This window comes from Cricetulus griseus, chromosome 2 (assembly GCF_003668045.3).
Source record: "Cricetulus griseus strain 17A/GY chromosome 2, alternate assembly CriGri-PICRH-1.0, whole genome shotgun sequence".
Lineage (NCBI taxonomy): Eukaryota > Metazoa > Chordata > Mammalia > Rodentia > Cricetidae > Cricetulus > Cricetulus griseus.
The window spans coordinates 350,943,358-350,963,447 of record NC_048595.1 but is presented as its reverse complement, the minus strand read 5'-3'; positions in this window follow the sequence as shown (position 1 = coordinate 350,963,447).

The following is a 20,090-nucleotide window of genomic DNA, read 5'->3' as shown; positions in this document are numbered from 1 at the left end:
AAATACTCTTCCTATTTAGCACATTAATAGAAGTAGATTTCCCTCAAGGGTGTATGACTTGTCGTGCCACTGATCCTTGGACAGTAAATGGTGCCCGGTATGATTGTTATCTTGTGGAGTGGGGTTTAAATCCAATCAGGCAAGTACTTCCTTGAAATTTGTCATTAGTGCATCAGTGAGGAATTCTTGAAAAGGCAGTTACTATTGTAGCTCATGGGCTCACAACAAAGTATTGATAGGTAATTTTATCCCATAGGACTTAGATAGAGACCCTTCCAGAAAAATATCCCAGCACAGAGTGGGTAGTTGGATGTATAATCTCATTCCCAGCCCTGAAATTGTTGACATTGTTTTAGCTTATTGGAGAGGGAGAGAATGTTTTCTGTGTAATTGTAGCCCTTGGTTAAGTTGACCACACTCCTGTAGGAAACTGCACATCCTAAACACTTTGAGTAGCACAAATTGCTCTTAAACAGTTTAAAAATAAAATAAAGCTAAACAAAGCTGAGTGGGTAGGGAAAGGGATTGGTTTGGAAAGAGTTTTGAGAGGTGTGAATATCATCACAAGGTAATTTAGGGTATTCTGAGAAAGCTAATTATGCTAAAAAGGTTTCTGCTGTAATCTTTAATATCTTTCAAATCTACAGATGTTGGGAGTTGATGGAAGGAAGCTAATAAATGAACCAGACTAAAGTCTTCAGCAGTAGCAAACTGTCTTCAGAACATCAGATAATTTCTACTCTGAGGGATAAAAGAAATCACATGAGTAAAGCACACAATAATGAGGTCAAGCTGCAAGTGGCAGAAAAACCACATGGAGTGGTGACAGGCAAGCAGCACATTTATAATCATGCTTTTCAGTAAAGGTATATAAACAAATAACAATAGCAAGTGGAAATGAATAGTAGGAAGTAAACTCACTCATCTCTGCTACAGTTGGTGAAGCATGAAAACACATTGCAAGAAGAGTTCCATGGTTTGAAGCAACTGAGGTCACATGACTCTTGTGCTCTTGGAGTTTCCTCACTAGCATTCAGAATTCCCCATCCCACCTTCTGGACCAAGAAAAATGCAGCGTTAATATATTTGTGACTATCTACACATAAATCCCTTCTAAAGGTTTTCTTTTTCCTATGATGCTAGCTAACATTTGTTCACAAAAAATGCTTATTATAACAAAGTATGACCTGATATTCCTGGTCTTTTTAAGGGTTTTGATAAAGGGATGTTAATTTGTCAAAAGTTTTTCCTTTGTCAGTTGAGATGATTATGCACTCTTCATTCAATTTCTGCTATGTCTTGCATTTATTGCTGGATGAATGCTTAACAATCTTTGCTCTCCCAGCATGAAAATAATTCAATATTTGGTGAAATATATTACATCAGTTCATTTTCAAATATCCAATTGAGGATTATCCTGTTTATGTTTCCTTGGAAATTTCTTTAATGGACAGAAAAGAAAAATAAAAAACATGAACACAATAGAGTTTATTCTTCAAAATGAACAGCTAGAATGGCAAGATCTTAGCCAAACCAACTAAACATAAGAAAATAGTCAAAAATTAATGCTATGCAGTCTTTAAAATGTTATAGTAGATACTCCTGAAATTAATGTGATCATTAGGGGATATTTTAAAACTTACATTATCATTAATTTTTTGAAATTTTTTAGTTTGCAGTTTTAGAATATTATAAAATAAAATTAACAAAGGGCATTTACTACTTATATAGGTTTTATATAGTAGTATTCATCTATTTGCTTCATCATCTATTATTTATGCATCCAATCACTTATCTATTCTATATGTTATTTATCACCTATGTACATGTGTATGTATCTCCACATGTATGAATTTTTCATTCATCAATCAATAAATATCTATTATATATCTAAAATAAGTACATGATAAATTTCTATCAGTTATCTATGTATTCTCTTGGATTGTTTTTATGTTAAATCTGGATTCAAACATAATGTAATCTGGGCATATTGAATGATATTTAGTTGCATATGAATATTTAAGCAGTGTTGAGTTTTGAGTGCTTGTTTGTTTCAGAAGACAATTAGAGTCTACTTAGAGAAGATAATTTTATTTTGGAGAGAAAAGCCAACATCAGTATGGCATCATATTGCTGTGTTAATTAGAATATGAATTTTGAAGGTGGTGGTGCACTAACTTATGATATTATTATACATATAATTCATAATTTATTTCTTCTTAAACTGTCATTTCTTATGAATCTTTTCATAAATTTGTAGCTGAATTGGTTGTAGTAAATTTTGTACTTTTGATTTTCCAAGGAAAATCACTTCAGGTATAATTACTTACCTCAAAGACTTAAAACTGAGGATGCAAACAAAAGCTTTATGACCATTTCCCTCTTAGAAATATTTAATTGCAATCAAAAATCTTCATTTTTCTTTTCTCGAACTCTTCTTTTAAAATGTATTCAATGTTTGGACACGGTTTAATTGCTCTTACTTGCATTCATACAAAAAGGACAATATTTATCCGGATGGTAGTGGTGCCAACAGGGGTATCTCTGTGAGTTTGAGACCAGCCTGGTCTACAAGAACTGGTTCCAGGAAAGTCTCCAAAGCCACAGAGAAACCCTACTTGAAAAACCAAAAAAAGATAACATTTTCAAAAACTATTTATGTATTTATATAATTTTAAAGTATGAGTGCTCTCTGCATGCTAAAAGAGGTCAACATATCTACCATGTGGTAGCTGGAAATTGAACTCAGGACCTCTGGCAGAGCAGCCAGTGCTCTAAATCACTGAGCCATCTCTCCAGCACATTCTCAAAGTTTAAAACTTCATTCTCATAGATTGCATGCTTTGTACTGCAAGCTTATTGTTATTGAGTAAAAAAATGTATAGAAACCTTTATTTCATAGTAATAAATAAACTCACTAACAATATACATTTTTATGTTAGCAATAAACTGAAGCTTTTTATAGATACCAAGCCAAAACATTAATAGGACTGAATTTATGTCTAAAATGATTTGTTTTAAGGCTTTGAGACCAAGTATGAATAAAATGTACTTCATGAATTTTCTAACTCACATAACTAATATTTATCAGGCTTCCTTATGTGCAATGCATTTAAAGTGAATCAAATATTAATGTAACTAAAACATGTATGTCTTACAATATAACAAAAAAGAAGATGTTGAACACATTATCACACATGTAAAAACTGACAACATAGTAAGTTACATCATCAGCTGATGAGAGAGTTGTGTTCTAGATAAAAATTATTAGGCATGATATCCAGTGGTGGGTGGCCTGGACTAATTATTGACCTTAGACCTGACAGAAAGGAAAATTTAACTGGTTGAAATCTGTGAGTTGTGAATGAGTAAATACATTTCCCTCAAATTTTCCATTGATAAATCTAGCCTGAGACATTCTAGTTGGGCTTGAAATCACAAGAGCTAAAGCATATAGCTTGATGTGAAACTTTATTGGGAGATGAGAACTGTGGGAGATGTAGTGCTACACAAAGAAGTCTACCCATTTCATTATTTTTGTTCTTAGGGCAATAGACATCTACATAATCTCTATTATCTGGTCTCACCATTGATTCATAGATTAGTGTTATGAGTTTCTTATATGTATAGATAAGTAACAAACCAATAACATTAATAAAAGTATCACACCTGCTTTCTAAGTTAAAGGAATTTTATTGTAATGAACAATAAAATAGAAAAACAAGTGCATAAATACTCTATGCAGAAAATATCAACAAAATCAGTTATGTATGTTCATATTTTAAAAACTAGACATATTTTAATAGATTATTGGCTAGAGAATATATGGTTTACAATTTACATAGGAAACTTCGTTTACTTTAGATCATATATACATATATGATCATATATACATATATATATATATGTTCTAAGTGGCTACACTGTTTCTCTAAATCATGTTTTATGAAGCCATTGAAACATAATCAAATCTTTGTCTCACAGGGAATATGAATTATGTTTTCACTTTTGATGGGATATAACAGAAGCCCCAATCACAAAATTACACATTAACAAAGTTGAGCCCATCAGCAAAAAGAGTTAAGTAATATTTGTCATTTATAAAATGTCAGGATATATATATATATATATATATATATATATATATATATATATATATATGCACTATCTATATCCATGGGTGATAAGTGAGCTAATATGCTAAATTAGTTCTTTTATATCTCAGGAAAATAATAAATGTTGAGAAATACTAAATGAAATTTGGCTGTATACTAATCCAATTTCATCATTAAGAAAAACATTGGTTGTTTTTCTTAGATATGCAACTGTCAACTCTCTACCTATATATCTAGATTTGCATTATGTTTTTATTTCCTTCCTATTCATTTTCAGCTACAAAATTTGTTCTAAGAAACAACATTTGCTCTCTATAAAAGGGAATCAGGATGTGTTGTTTCATCAAAACCTGTCATTGGATATTCTTGTGCATAGCAAATATTGTGTAAATTCAAGGTGATGCACTTATAGTTTTATAAAATAGGAGAACCTCTATAAATTCATATGCATTGTTGAGATCTTATGTCAATAATTCTACATATCCATCTCTACATGTTGACTAATAGACTTTATTATGTATTCTGATGCCTCCAATGTTTATGCACCTAGGAAAGTAACCATTACACAAGCTCTCTGGAGGGAGAGTCCAGGGAGAGATGACTAAAGTTGAGGGGCACTTGGGGAATCTATGTAGAAACCTAGTGCAGAGAAAACTCCCAGAATCTACGAGTGACCATAATGAAGTCTCATAATAATGCTGGATAAAGAACCATAACAGGCAATCTATAACTAGGTAAGGCTCAAAGTTTAGAGACTGAAAGCATTTTGTTAGTTCAAGACACTAAGAATGATGGAAAAAAATGTGCAATGTTATTTCCAATGTATAACTTAGTCATTGCAATTATAGTGTAAAAGCAGTTTTAGTTGTGTGCACTGGGTTTGAACTTAATGGAGATATCACCATCTAGCCATGAATGTGAGAGAAGCTTATAGTGGCCCTGATTTTGCTTGGAAAATGATTGCTACCTATGGATTCTGGAAGAGGGGGTAATTATCTTCAGATATGTATCCACAATTGACTTCACAAAGTGCTACAGAAATAGTTCTATATTTATGGTCACACTGATGGCTCTGGATATATTCAGTGGGTCATAAACCAATACCAAATTTATGTCAGCTTTTTATGGGAAAGGATCTGTAGGGAGGAAGTGAAATTGACAGGAGTAAGAGGAAGAGAAGATTGGATGGGAGTGAAAATAATCAAGATTTATTACATACATGTACAAAATATCAAAACTGCAATCAGTTAAACAATATGTTAAAAATAGGTCTTAAAAAACTTATTTTAGATGTCTTTGTCAAGAGGTAGTGTGACCCTGTCATTTACTTGTACTGAAAAATAGTTAAAAGAGCATTGCTCTTTTCTTCTCAAATGAGAGTGCCAGATCACATATGATCAGTGTCATGCAGTGTAGTAGTAGCTTCCCCTGTCAACTCTACACAAACCTAGAGTCACATTGGTTGAATAACTGATTACATCAGGTGGGTCTGTGGTCATATCTGTAAGGCAGTTCTTTAATTGATAATTGATGTAGGATGATCCATCACACTGACAGCAATGCCATCCACAGGCAAGTGGACATAGTTTGGGACAAGAAATCTGATTGAGCAGACCAGTACACAATGATACTCTATTGACTGTGCTTCTGATTTTGCCTCTATATTTGAGCTCCTCCTCTGGCTTCCCTTGATGATATATTATAATTTATAAGATGAAGCTAGCTGTCTTTTCCCCAACTTATGTGGTGTAGTGTTTATGAAAGCAAAAGAAAGCAACCTAGAACATGTAGGTACAAAAGTGTTTACTTCTGACATCTTATTAGGATTTTGATATACATATATTTAATAATAATATGTCTATCTATACCTGATTTTTTTCAAATTCATTAGATGCTTTTATAAAGTAAATTAATTTTGTGTGTGTGCACATATACACACATATGTGTGTAATTCACAGATGTGCCAGTGAGTCCCAAAATTCTGAGAACAGAGGTTAAGAGAGAAACAGAATAAACACAATTGAGGAACTCTTGATCACTTTGTTCATATTACTGCTCCTCCCTCTCTTTGAATTGTCTCCAGGAGTTCAGATCAGTGCGTAGTTGTGCATCTCTATATCTTCTTACATCACTTACTAGATGAACACTATATGATGGCAATTAAGGTAGTTATCAATCTGATTATAGGGTGATGTGATATATTGTTCTTCACTGTAAAGATTTATGTTTCGTATTGGTTTAATAAAAAATTTTATTTTTATCTTTTTTAAATTTTTATTTTAATTAGAAAGAAAATTATTATACATGTCAAACCCAGCTCCCACTGAATCTGGTCCTCCCCTGACCCACCAACTAACACCCTACCTATCCCATACCCTTTCTGCTCCCCAGGGAGGGTGAGACCTTTCATAGGGCATCTTCAAAGTCTGTCATATTCTTTAGGATAGGGCCTAGGCCAACTCTCTTGTATCTAGACTCAGAGAGTATCCCTTCATGTGGGTTGGGCTCCCAAAGTCCATTCCTATGCTAACGATAAGTACTGATCCACTACAAGAGGCCCCATAGATTTCCAAGGTCTACTCACTGACACCCACATTCATCGGGTCTGGATTAGTCCAATACTGGTTTCCTAGCTATCAGTCTGGGGAATAAGAGCTCTCCCTTGTTCAGGTCAGCTGTTTCTGTGGGTTTCACAAGCCTTGTATGGACCCCTTTGCTTGTCACTCCTTCTCTGCAACTGGATTTCGGTTCAGTTCAAGGTATAGCTGTGGGTGTCAGCTTCTACTTCCACCAGCTGCTGGATGAAGGCTATTTAATGGCATATGAATTAGTCATCTATCTCATTATCAGGAGAGAGCATTTAAGGTAACCTCTCCTCTTTGCTTAGATTGTTAGTTGGTGTCATCTTTGTAGCTCTCCAGACCTTTCCCTAGTGCCTGATTTCTCTTTAAACTTATAATGTCTCCCTCTATTATTTTATCACTATTTTGCTCTCTTCTGTTATTCCCCCAACTCAACCTCCCTGCCCCAGCATGTCTTCCTCACTTCTTCTCTTCTCTCCTTCTCATTCTCCTAGATCCCTCTCCCCTCCCCCCATGCTCCCAATTTGCTCAAGAAATCTTATCCCTTTCCCCTTCTCCAGGGGACCACGTATGTCTCTCTTAGAGTCCTCCTTGTTTCCTAACATCTCTAATGGTGTGGACTGTAGGCTGATAATCCCTTGCTCTATGTGTAAAATCCATATATGAGTGAATGCATACCATGTTTGTATTTTTGTGACTGGGTTACCTCACTCAGAATGGTTTCTTCTAGTTCCATCCATTTTCTTGCAAATTTCAAGTTCCCATTGTTTATTTTTTCCTCTGAATAGTAGTCCATTGTGTAAATGTACCACATTTTCTGCATCCATTCTTTAGTTGCAGGGCATCTAGGTTGCTTCCTTTTTCTGGATATTACAAATAATGCTGCTATGAACATAGTTGAACTGATGTCTTTATTGTATGAATGTGCTTCTTTGGGGTATATGCCTAAGAATGGGATTGCTGGATCTTTTGGTAGACTGATTCCCAGTTTCCTGAGGAATCACCATACTGATTTCCAAAGTGGCTGTACAAGTTTGCACCTCCACCAGCTGTGGAAGAGTGTTCTCATTTATCCACATCTTCTCCAGCATAAGTTATCATTGGTGTTTTTTTATTTTAGCCATTCTGACAGGAGTAAGATCATCGTATCTTGGAGTTGTTTTGACTTGCATTTCCCTGATGGCTAAGGATGATGAAAACTTTCTTATGTTTCTTTCAGCCATTTTGGATTCCTCTTTTGGGAATTCTCTATTTAGTTCTGTACTCCACTTTTTAATTGTATTTTTTGATGTTTTGGAAACCAGTTTCTTGGGTTCTTTGTAAAATTTTGTATCAACCCACTGTCAGAAATGGAGTTGATGAATATCTTTTCCCAAAACGCTGCTGTTTTGTCTTGCTGACTGTCTCCTTTGCCTTACAGAATCGTCTCAGTTTCAGGAATTCCCAATTATTAATTTTTGATTTTAGTGTATGCTACAGGTATAATGTTTAGGAAGCTGTCTCCTGTACCAATTCATTCAAGGGTACTTCTCACTTTTTCTTCTAAGAGGTTCAGTGTGGCTGGATTTATTTTGAAGCCTTCAATCCATTTGGACTTAAGTTTTGTGCATGGCGATAGACATGGATCTATCTGCAGTTTTCTACATGCCAGCCTACAGTTATGCCAGCACCATTTGTTGATGATTCTCTCCTTATTCCAATGTATATCTGGCTATTACAAATAATGCTGCTGTTGAGCAAATGTCCTTGTGGTATGAATGGGCATCCTTTGGGTATATGCCCAAGAGTGGTATTGCTGGGTCATGAGGTATTTTCTGATAAACTGCCATAGTGGTTTTCAAAGCAGCTGTGTACGTTTGCACTCACGTCCCTTCACTAATGGAAGAGTGTTCCCCATTCCCTGCATCCTTTTCAGCATAAGCTTTCATTGGTGTTTTTGATTTTAGCCATTCTGACAGGTATAAGACTGTATCTCAGAGTTGTTTGGATTTGCATTTACTGTTAACCAATTCCTTAATTGCCCTTTGGCTAACTGAGATTCACCTGCTGAGAAATCTGCTTATATCTGTACTCCAATTTTAATTGGATTGTTTGGCATTTTGTTGTTTTATTTCTTGAGTTATTTGTATATTTTGGAGATCCGACTTTTGAATGAGAAGAGTGAAGTTTGGTGAGTAAGGAGATAGCAAGGATCTTTGAGGAGCTGTGGGAGGAAAATATGATAAAATATATTGTATAAAATATTTTAAATAAAAATAAAAAATTAAATATATATTCACCTTTACAGGTAAGTTAAAGGAAAGTGTTTCATGACTACCTGGTGGTTTCAAGCTGGATATTGTCAAACTCAATGTACATTTTAGGATTTGGTTAATTACCCTACTATTGGATATGCAATAGAACACTAACAGAGTATCCCCATCTAGCAAAAAGATATCTTGCAGAAGGACACTGTGTGACAGGAGAAATATAGAATGAAAGAAAAACATTTCCAAAGTCTCTGTGACACAAATTATAATGAAAGCAGATTAAAAAAATATGAGACAGTTATATCATCTTTGGTTCTACCTCTACATCTTCACATACAATATGCAGTAGCCACAGAAATGAGGAAAGTATAAAGGAACCAAAGGCAGTGGTGTTGGTGCTGAGGTTGAGAGGGGACTAGCTGGATGACATGAAGTGGGAAAAGAACAAAAAAGGCCGTGAATCCAACTTGTGAAGAGAGGAGTTAACGCAGGAAAAGGAGGGAGGGAGAACAAATAACACTATATAACACAATATATCATCCTATATTTACCTACATTTACTCAAAAGGTATGTGTGCATGTACGTGCGTGTTTGTGTGTGTGTGTGTGTGTGTGTGTGTGTGTGTGTGTGTGTGTGTGTGTGTGTGTTTACTTTAAAAGAAGTTATGCTACTTGGGTTGACAAGAACCACTGAAAAACAAAACCTCCAGGGTTAGATAAAAGAAACTGCCTTTAGTTGGAATGGTTATCCAAGTGATTCTATATAAACTATTGGTGGAGTCCTTGGTGGCCTCTCAGAGGCTGACAGTAAGCAACTATTGCTAAAGACACTGCAAACTTGGGAAATAAATCAGATAATTTAAACTGGGTCTAATCTGAAAGTTCCTTCTGAAAGTCTAGCTTCCATATATCAGTAAATCCTATGTAAACTTCCATTGGAAGGGCACAATGAATAGTCCTAACTAGCATTATTTCCTATGAAACACAACAAAGACCAACTTGGCACAATATCCTTAATGGTGCAATAGTGGCATTCACATGATAGTTGTAACCCACAGCTATGTGATTGGATCCAAGGCTACCCCAATAGAAGAGAAACCATACCTGGTATTAGAAACCTAGCTAACTATCTGGGACTCGTGAAGTCATGGGGATTAGAAAAGAGTTGACTTCCACCACTTTGCTAGACCACATAATTACTAAGTACCTTCCAGATTTTATCCTTATATCCATGGTTAAGTAGCCACCACTCCTTATCAGATAATCTATTTAGAGCAAAAAGAGACCAGCATAGGGAACCACAACTACAGATCAAAAGTTATTGTACATTCCAGTATTTATCTACATGACATTCCTCAATCTATGACTCAGAGAATGCCATGGAAGAGGATGTGAAAAGATTGCAAAAGTCAGAAGACCAGGAAGTATGCTCTGAGCCAGTGTCTCCTATAAATGTCTGCACAAACAAAGCAAGAACAATGGTGATATCCTAAACACACTAAACAGACAGGGAAACATTTCATATGGTTTTATCACTAGACACAAGGGTACAGGCAGCTAATGAATGCCAGGAGAGGACAAATAAGCTTTCCCATGGATGAGTCCCCATATTACTTCTCTGATATAATGTGGTCAGCCCTGAAACCATAAACACAAAAGCAACAAAAAAGATTTAGCACTTTGTAGTTATAAATATACAATTACAAATATATCTACATAACAATAATAGCACATGAAAGGAGGTTTGAGATTGGGTCATGGAAAGGGCTGCAAGAAGTGTCCTTTCGGGAGTAGGGTTGGTGATGGTGACATGAAATTGAAGAGGGAAATTGACGTAGTTTTATTTTAATTGAAATGTTGATCTTAATTATTTTTATGATAAGAGCTGATGAAGCACCGTGGGCACATCTCACTCTCTTCCACCAGATGTTTTATTTTTATTTTCATTTTTTCTGTTGCTGGTAAATTTATTGCCAAACCACATATAGTACATTTGTGCACCTATGGATATGTGTGTGTGTAAGAATATGTCACAACATGCTTGTGAAAGTCAGAGAAAACCTTGTAGGAGTATGTCCTTTGCTTCTACAATGTGGGTATTGGATATCAAACTTGTTTCCTAAGGCTCTGCACTAACCATCTTCACCTCCTGAGCCATATCAAAAGCCTACACCAGTGCTGCTTTCTTATTGTTAGATGTAAGAAAAATGATAAAACACATTCTTTTGATTACACACACACACACACACATACACACACACACACACACACGTATATTACACACATAAATATACACACTTATGCAGATGCTCACATATTAATATGTGCACATACTTAAGATGCTTAGTAAAATTGTTGCTACACTTAGGAAATGAACATAGGCATTTTATATCTTATATATTTTTAGTTATTTATGCTTAGTGAAATAGAAGTCAGCCTTTGACTGTCATCTTTTTATCTGCAGTTATCTATATTTCTATAGATTGTGAAAAGCTGGAATAAGAATAACTTATACAAAATAACATGAAATTAAAACTTTAGTGTCTGTAGATAAAATTTTATTAGAACAAAGCCATATCTAGGGTTTTAAGTATTGTTTGTGGCTGCTTCATTGCTTAAACAGAATAATCAGACATTTTCTGATTTTTTTTAATTTTCATAAATCTAACAATAGCTACTTGGTCTTTACAATGACATGACATATTTTCTGACACTTATTATAATTTCTGTCTAATAATTTCATTGATATGTTTAAATTTTAAATCCCTTCTATACAAAATTTGAGAGAGGAATCCACCAATAGTGATTAAATACTGAAAATACAAAGCTAGCTATGAATATTAATTGCAACAGATCTTAATCTAAATTTACCTGCTTACTTATAAAGTTTAATTTACAATCAATGACAAAGCTTGCTCAAAAATTGACATCTGGTTTTAGAGATAATTACACCTTCCTTCACTTGGACCAATTCAGATGCCCAGCAACAAGGCTCATTTACAAAGTGACAGCACTGCAGAGCTTCTTTGGACACAGAGAAGTGTATAGCAGAAGAGGAGGGCAACTTGAGAAACTAGGCTACAAACACCCTCACTCCAGAGGTGTGAATGCCATGAACAATTCAACAGTCTGTACTATGGCAATTTTTTTTTTCAATTAGAAAGTAGGAAATAAGTTGTTGAAGGATTATGTGAAACAACAGTAAACATCATATGGATTGCAGACACATGATGTCTAAATATTTTCTTTGCTCTAAAAGCCAGAATCTCGTCAGTGCAAACCCTAGTAACTTTGAGACAAAATTCCTCTTCATGAAGAGCAAGGCTCTAATGATGGATGTACAAAATGGGGATGTTACTCAGTGACTTTCTAATGGGTCCTGAAAAGATTCTCTTTTGATTACCATACATTTATACAACAATCCTAAGATAAATCTTAGGATTGTTGTATAACAATTCTTAGGAGTTACTCAATCTTAACTCCCAATTCTCCGTTTATGAACAGAAAGTAGATGGAAGCCCACTAGGGAATATGAGTCTTGTAGAAATTGCATAGAGACCAAAACAAAAAAAAAATAATAACTGAAGTTTGTTGCCACAAGTCTAATTCAGCTCCTCTGTTAATGCCTGTTGTATGTTTCACAACTAACCCATCTGACAATAAACCACAGGTGGTGCCAGTAGAGAACATACTATAGGAAGTAATGATAGCTAACATTGCTTCTGAAAGTATACCACATAGAGTTTGCTTCTTTCCCATCCACCACATTCAGTGTTTTTATATCTGTTGATGGTATCCCTTGGAAATGATTATGGACAATGAAAACATGAAGACAGAAATACATGTACACATACACATTGGCTCAATTTCACATTCATCAAATACTTAAAGCACCTACTGTAATTGGGGTAACATAATTGAAAACTGAGTCTACCCATAGGATGTGACATTAATTAAGGATTGTTAGTGGTTGCAATTTTTAAAAAGTGCTGTGTGAGAGAAAGATGCCATGTGACAGATTTCAAGAGAAGGGTTTTTTTTGGGGGGGGGATGAAAGGGATCATGAAAAGGGCAAAGTGGATGGGGCAGACTGGCCTCCAGGCCCAGTGGAAGACAAGAAAGATAGGCAGAGAGACAGATAGAGAGAGGGGAAAAGAAAGAAAGAGAAGGATAGGAGGCAGCCGGGGCCCTTTTGAAAGGAAAAATATTGAATGTGCACAGGTAGTGCTCTTAGTGGCTTCAACTGAGGGCGTACCCTGTCAAAACCCGAAGGACAGGCCAGTACAGATGCCTGAATACTAATACTGGTGAAGTTTGTTGTATAAATGCAAAATATGGCTATTGTTATAGCCTTCTGTTTTATACCTCTTTTGCATTTTCTATGTAATGTTTTGTGTTTTCTTCCTTCACAAAATTTAATTTTACCCTTGATTAGTTATTTCAAAATCATTCATTGTAATGATAATGTAAGGCATATGATAAGTATAGTCTTTTAACCTTGCAGATATAAAAGGAAGTATTACCAGAAAACCATGTATGTATGTGTTTGTGGTGTGGTGTGGTGTGGTGTGTGTGTGTGTATGTGTGTGTGTGTGTGTGTGTGTGTGTGTGTGTGTGTGTGTGTGTGTGTGTATCCAAATCAGGTCTCTTACAGATTAAACAGGTCCTCCAAAATTAAATTACACCCTCAACCATCTGAAGGTACTTTTATTGTATAAGAAAACATGTTCCCTACCAGTCTTTACTTCAAACACGATACAGAATATTATCCTAACATTAGGGGTGGCATTACAATTGTGGGCTTTCCTCAGTATATTATCATTAAATTATATTTAAAAATAAAAATTCCAAAAACATTACAACACTACAAAACATTAAAAACTTTTCTATTTCTCAATTTATTGTCCTTTTTAAATTGCTGCAACATTTATGTATTCTCATTTTTTGTGTGATATAGCAATTGGGTAATTATTTATTCCATTTTACTGTTTAAATCTTTATGCTTTTGTTAATAACAACTTAAGACAACTTATATGAGCTCAGTTTGGGCTTTGTTCAGATCCCCAAACCTTGTACCCTAGTTTTCTTTACCTGCCATTTCTAAGGACAAGGTTGATGTAGAACTGACTTTCTGGGTGGCTTGGTTGTTAGACTTTTCTGAAAAAAATTTAAAAGTGCATTTTCAAACTACAAGGGCAACAAATTTCCTAGGTGAGTCAATGCATCTTTCAGGATGCCAAAATCATCTTTCACTATCCACATTCTTTGCCTGTTTGATCTCTAAAACAAGCAAATCTGTGTCTGTTCACTTAGCAGAGGAAGAATCATTTATAATGTTGAATTGCTTTGGCTACTTTTAGTTTCTGTGAATATATTGAAAATCTGCATGTTGGATTTCCAAATTGGCTATATTCCAAATGATCATTTTATCTTTATAAACTTAATTAACTTATTTTTCCTCATTTGCATAAGATCATACTTGAATAAGTGTTCAATTTGTATAAATTAATTATATGGTTGTATTCAATTATTCCATTTTCTGAACTTTATGTACAAAATGCACATTTTCTTCATAAATTTTGTTTCTATCACATTTGCAGCTTACATCTTTCTTTTGTTTTAAAGTGTACTTTTTTGGAGGATTCCTGAGAGAGTTAGTGAGTTTTACTCTGTAATTTCGTGTCTGCTGTAATCCATCAGTACATTTGATTCAGGTCTGTGCTGTCTGAAATTTCTCTTTCCCCTTCTTTGATTGAAAAAAGGACTATGTATGATTCATCTTCTTAGTGGGATTTTCCTGGGTTTATTCATCCATGAATAGATGCCATTCTACCTCAGTGTGATTTTTCTAACAATTAAAGACAGCAGAGCAAAGAAAGCATGATTGAAATTGGCCTTATCCTTCTCCCTGATTGTGTGGACAGTTTTCCTTAATCTTTCTTTGAAAACACCTAAGTTAGTAGCCTCAAGATTGATAACTTATACTTTGTATCAAATAATCTTACTTCAATTGGCTTGTGAGAGGAGAGTAAATGAGAGTGAAATGATGACTCACACACTGGGAAATTGTATTCTAAAGTAATTATCGCCCATTCTATATAAACTGCATGAAAATCACTTACTATAGTGCAAATTCATGTCCCATTCTGTTCATCGTGAGGTCCTTCTGATTATGCCTTCAATTTCTTTATCACTATGTCTGAGGAGTCATTTTCTCAGATACAAGCCTGTGTCCTTGGTCAGAAGCTCCTTTTCCTTCACTGTTTCAGGTAGATACCATTTTATAAATGATATGAACATCAACAGAATTAAGCCCACATTTATTTTCCCTCAAAAGTAAAGGAAAAAGTGAGTTATTGTAGCCATCACCTTAAGTTCCTATTACTATTTTCTCCTCCTGTTGTTTAACAGGAATTTGGCATGGCTAAAAAATAACCTTGCTCTTTCCTTGCACTTGCTCTTGCTCACACCTCACTGTGTGAATCTGCCACCACAGAAATATATGCATTAATAATTTGTTAACATTTTATAAATGTATAATGCAATACAATTTATAATGGAAACACACTAGCTAAAACAAACTAATGGATGCCAATGTTGACTATATTCCACAAGACTGAAGCAAATAAATAGTAGTCATAGCTTACTGGTTTATTTGACAATATTTTTAAAAATATAATATTACATTAGTAGACCTATGCTTCAATTAACAAACAATATTCTCAATTGTTTTTTATTGTTTTCATTCTGGGAAATGATTGGTCAGAGGGATCCAATCAAACAACTAATCTGAAGGAATTTAATATCCAGGTAACTTTTTCCCACTCAAATTTAAGATAAAGAAGAAATATAAACTTAATTTGAAAAAAAAATAGTTTCAGAAATTTAGGAATCATATACAAATCTATTATATATTTTAAAATAAATGAGATTTATATTTCTTTTAAAAGACTTTTATGACTCATGTGCATTTTTAGTCTTATAATTTTAGAACTTAAAAAACCCATTTTAAATGCAAACTGTTTACATATATATTGAATTGATATTAGATGATAGCGATGAATACAGTTTGGAGATTATTCATTTGTTATCAGTCTACTATAATTTTTGATAGACATCTGTGTTTGGAAGAGTAATAAAACAGAATGAAAGAATGATAGAATTTCAGAAGTAAATCTTTGAAGAGGTCACGTTTTATCTGCCTCTGCCTCCCAAGCCCTGGGATTAAAGGTCTGAGTTACCACTACCCGGCCTAAAGTTACATTTTTTTTTTCTTTTTTACAAACAAACTTTCTCTGTGTAGCTTTGAAGCTTGTCCTGGAATTGGCTCTGTAGATGAGGCTGGACTGGAGCTCAGACATCCACCTGCCTCTGCCTCCCAAGTGAGAAGATTAAAGGCGTGTGCCACTACCATCTGACAAATGCTTATGTTTGTATCTTTAGAAGAAGGGCCTCTGTGCTGTGTAGTCCTTAACATGCATACTGCAGATGGGAGAATTATCAGAGTTGAGAGAATTAAAAATGTGCACATCAAACTTAATTGTCTGAAGTCTCAGAGCTATTTGCGTTACTCCCTACCAAAGACAATGAAACTTTAAGCTAAAGTAAACTGGAAAGGGAGATGTTTTTAAGTCAGCCAATCACAGTTTAATCGTTTAGTTTTGCTAATGACCATTACAAGAAAAGTCTGAAAATCAGATATTGTGAGGAGATAAAGGAAAATAAAATCTGTTTTCAGGGACAAAATAGAACAATTTTTAGGGTGCATCTATAGTGAGTAAAATATTGATCTTCCAAAGATACAGAAGGCTTGTTTTCTATCAGGAATGTGGAATATATTTTCTTTTACAGCCAAAGATTGCAGATTTGATTATTTTAAGGATATTTTAGATAAGTTATACAAAATGATTAATTTAATTGTTTGTATTTTGGAAATTAATTCATCATCTCTTTGTATATTAAGTCAAAAGAACACTCATGATCATTATGAGGTATAATATGCATGACTTTAAATAAGGAGGAAATGTGCTTTGGCTTCTGGATCATAGATAACATATCGGATATGAGATTACTCACTATAATGGATTCTCTCTTACACTTTCTTGAAAGCAATAAAGATAGGTATGATTACATCAAAGTGAGACTCCTGACAAATGCATGGCTTAAAGAACTGTGGGATTATGATATTACAAGCTAGTAAAGACAGGGACATGTTTGTGATATCATTAGAAGACCAATGCTTATGATAGTTTCCAAATAAAGAACCAAAAATAAGACTTCTGCACAATTATAAATAGAACTACACCTTCAGCATTATCCTATATGAAACCCCAGGTCCTGTCCATTCCTAGCTCTTTCTGTGTCTTCTACTTCCTATTCTAGGCTTTGAAGAAAGAAACTTTATCTACACTAACTGTAAGAAGGGCAGTAGTAGAATGAGACTGTGGAGAATACTCGCTGGGAGGAGGGACAGCTAACTTGTAGATGATGTATGTCTTTCAGTCTCAGGGATATCCCTGGGTCTCCCCCACATAAGGAACTCTCTTTAGAATAGATGCACTTATACTGTGAAGTTGTGAACATTTGTTGATGTGTACACAGCGGCAAATTCTGCTTACTTACAGGTCTCATTTTACCAAGTCCAGAAGCTGGAGGAAAAACTACAGTGTGAATGCTTTTTTATCAAGGTGGCTTTCTTCTTTGTTTTGTTTGCTTGGTTTATTACTATGGCATTGCCTCTCCTCAGCTAGAGCTTAGCTCTTGTCTTAGCAATGTACAGGATGAATGATAGCACTGAACTTTAAATTTGGTGCTATATTCATAAAATTAACTCCTGATTGGCAGCAGAAAAAAATTATGTGTTAATCTGAGGAAAATTTTGCTTTGGTTTTAAAATAATGTACTGCAAATGAATACATTGTATTCAATATCCATGATAAATCACATACCTAGATCACTCTGTATACACTATTCTCTTACTTTACACATTGAATTTCTGAGGGATCCTGTTCTTGAAATTAAACTTTAAGCACCTTCATTTTCAAAATATTAACAAAATTACTGTGTGGACCTGTTACAGAAAAAACAACTGAACGAACGAACAAACAAACAAACAAACAAACTAACAAATACTCTTCTGAATGTGATGTTTTCTGAATTACCATTGCCCTGCAAGGACCATACCTCCTGCCCCTCCACACATACACACATACACCATTCATACTTGAAGGGACAATCACTGAAACAATGGCTAATAAGAAACAACTGACAGAAATTTATGGAACTGGATCAAAATAATAAATTATGTGCAAAAAATTGTGGGCAATGAGGTAAAGTTTACAAAGAAGAGAAGATGCAAATTTTCTGAAGGTATACATAAAGGTTGAGCAAAATATAGGCATCTCTTGAATGCATCCTTGATCACGAAATGAATTTTTAACTATCTTTTGTTTGCCATTATTCCATTTGAACATGTCACAGTATGTTTAAAAGACAAATAAAAAAACAGATTGAAGATTCCAAACATTGTGACTCTTGTTTCTACAAGTCAGATAAGGTCACATATAAGAAAGAATTGTCTTGTGCACCTTGCTTTGTCTTCACTTACAGAAATGTAATTGTCTCAAACAAAAATAACCCAGTAAATTATCACTGCATTTTTAAGTAAAAGAATGGACAAAAATCATGTCCAAAACAACAGCTTCATTCTAAAATCAAGGGAAAATTAATAAGATTTTACTAATGACCAAAAATAAACAAGTTGTGGGGAACATGATTAACTAAAATGTTACCCCAGTACACAGAATTTGATACCAGATGGTTTCTTATTGACAGGGATTAGCAATTTGAGGATTGTTAATTTTTCTATTATAAAAGCAATGCTGTTGATTAAATAAGAAAAACACTCCAATAGCATATAGCTAGAAATATAATTGTAAAATCAAACAAAACCCTAGTCGAAATTTCAGTAATTGCTGAAATGTGAATCAGAGCCATCTAATTTTCTTTGTTTGTTCGTTTAAGTCATTGTGTCTTGCATCGTCCCTTTTACCTGTTTGGATTATTTCAAATGAAAATCACTGCCATCAGAGGAAATACTAATGAATATAAAGGATCAAGTACTGATTAACTTCATATGTTACCATATCTCAGATAGGTTTTTAAAATATTATTTTTATTTATCCATAAGCATGATTCTAGTGGATTGGAATATGGATCATTACATTTAGTTATAAAAGGGAATTAATTCATCAGTATGGACATATTTTAGCTAATGTGTGTAGGTGCTCTGAAGATCTCCTAGGGAAACTTAGATTGAGAAAGATTAATTTACTTTCTTTCATAGAATTCTAACATTCATCTTCTTTTGCCTGGAGACACAGATTTTGGATTTTGCATATTCTGAATTATACCACTGATGTTAACTATTCATTCAGTGTACACTAGGGATTTCCATTGCATTTGCTTTATGCTCATGTTTTGCATGCCTTTTAAAATACCACATATTAGTTATAGAAGTTTAGTTTAGTTGTAACATTTGTAGACATGTATAAAATAGACTTTAACCTCACTCACCCTTACTGTACCTCCCCCCCCTAAGAAATACCATTTCTGTTTTCAAAGAGTCCTAATTTTACTCTAGTCTTTCTTTGTCCTAAATCTAGATTCCACATACAGGAGAAAAGCTGTTCTATTTCTTTTCTGAATGTTATGACAAAATATCTGGTTACAAAAATTAGCAATTAGATATTTTAACTGTTTTCACCTTATGAGGTTACAGTGTATGATGTAGACGTCCTGGCCTCGGCAATTTGAGAGAGCTAGGTGTACTGTACCAGTCAAGAAGCAGAGAAGGTAGACATTGGGGCTCAAGTCACTTTCTCATCTATATGTAGAAGCAGACCCTAAATGAATGACCCACATTTAGTTATAGTCATCTTACCTTATTTAATTGAGTCTATAAACTTCATCATTCTCATAGCCAGATATTTGGATCCTAGCATATTTTAGACCTTTTTAAGCTGGCAGTCAGCATTTGTCATCACATATATGATACTTATTTTTCTGAGACTGTCTTATTTTGTTAAACATGATATTATTGATTTTCTGTACTCTTTCTTACAGTTCATAGGATAGTTTGTTCT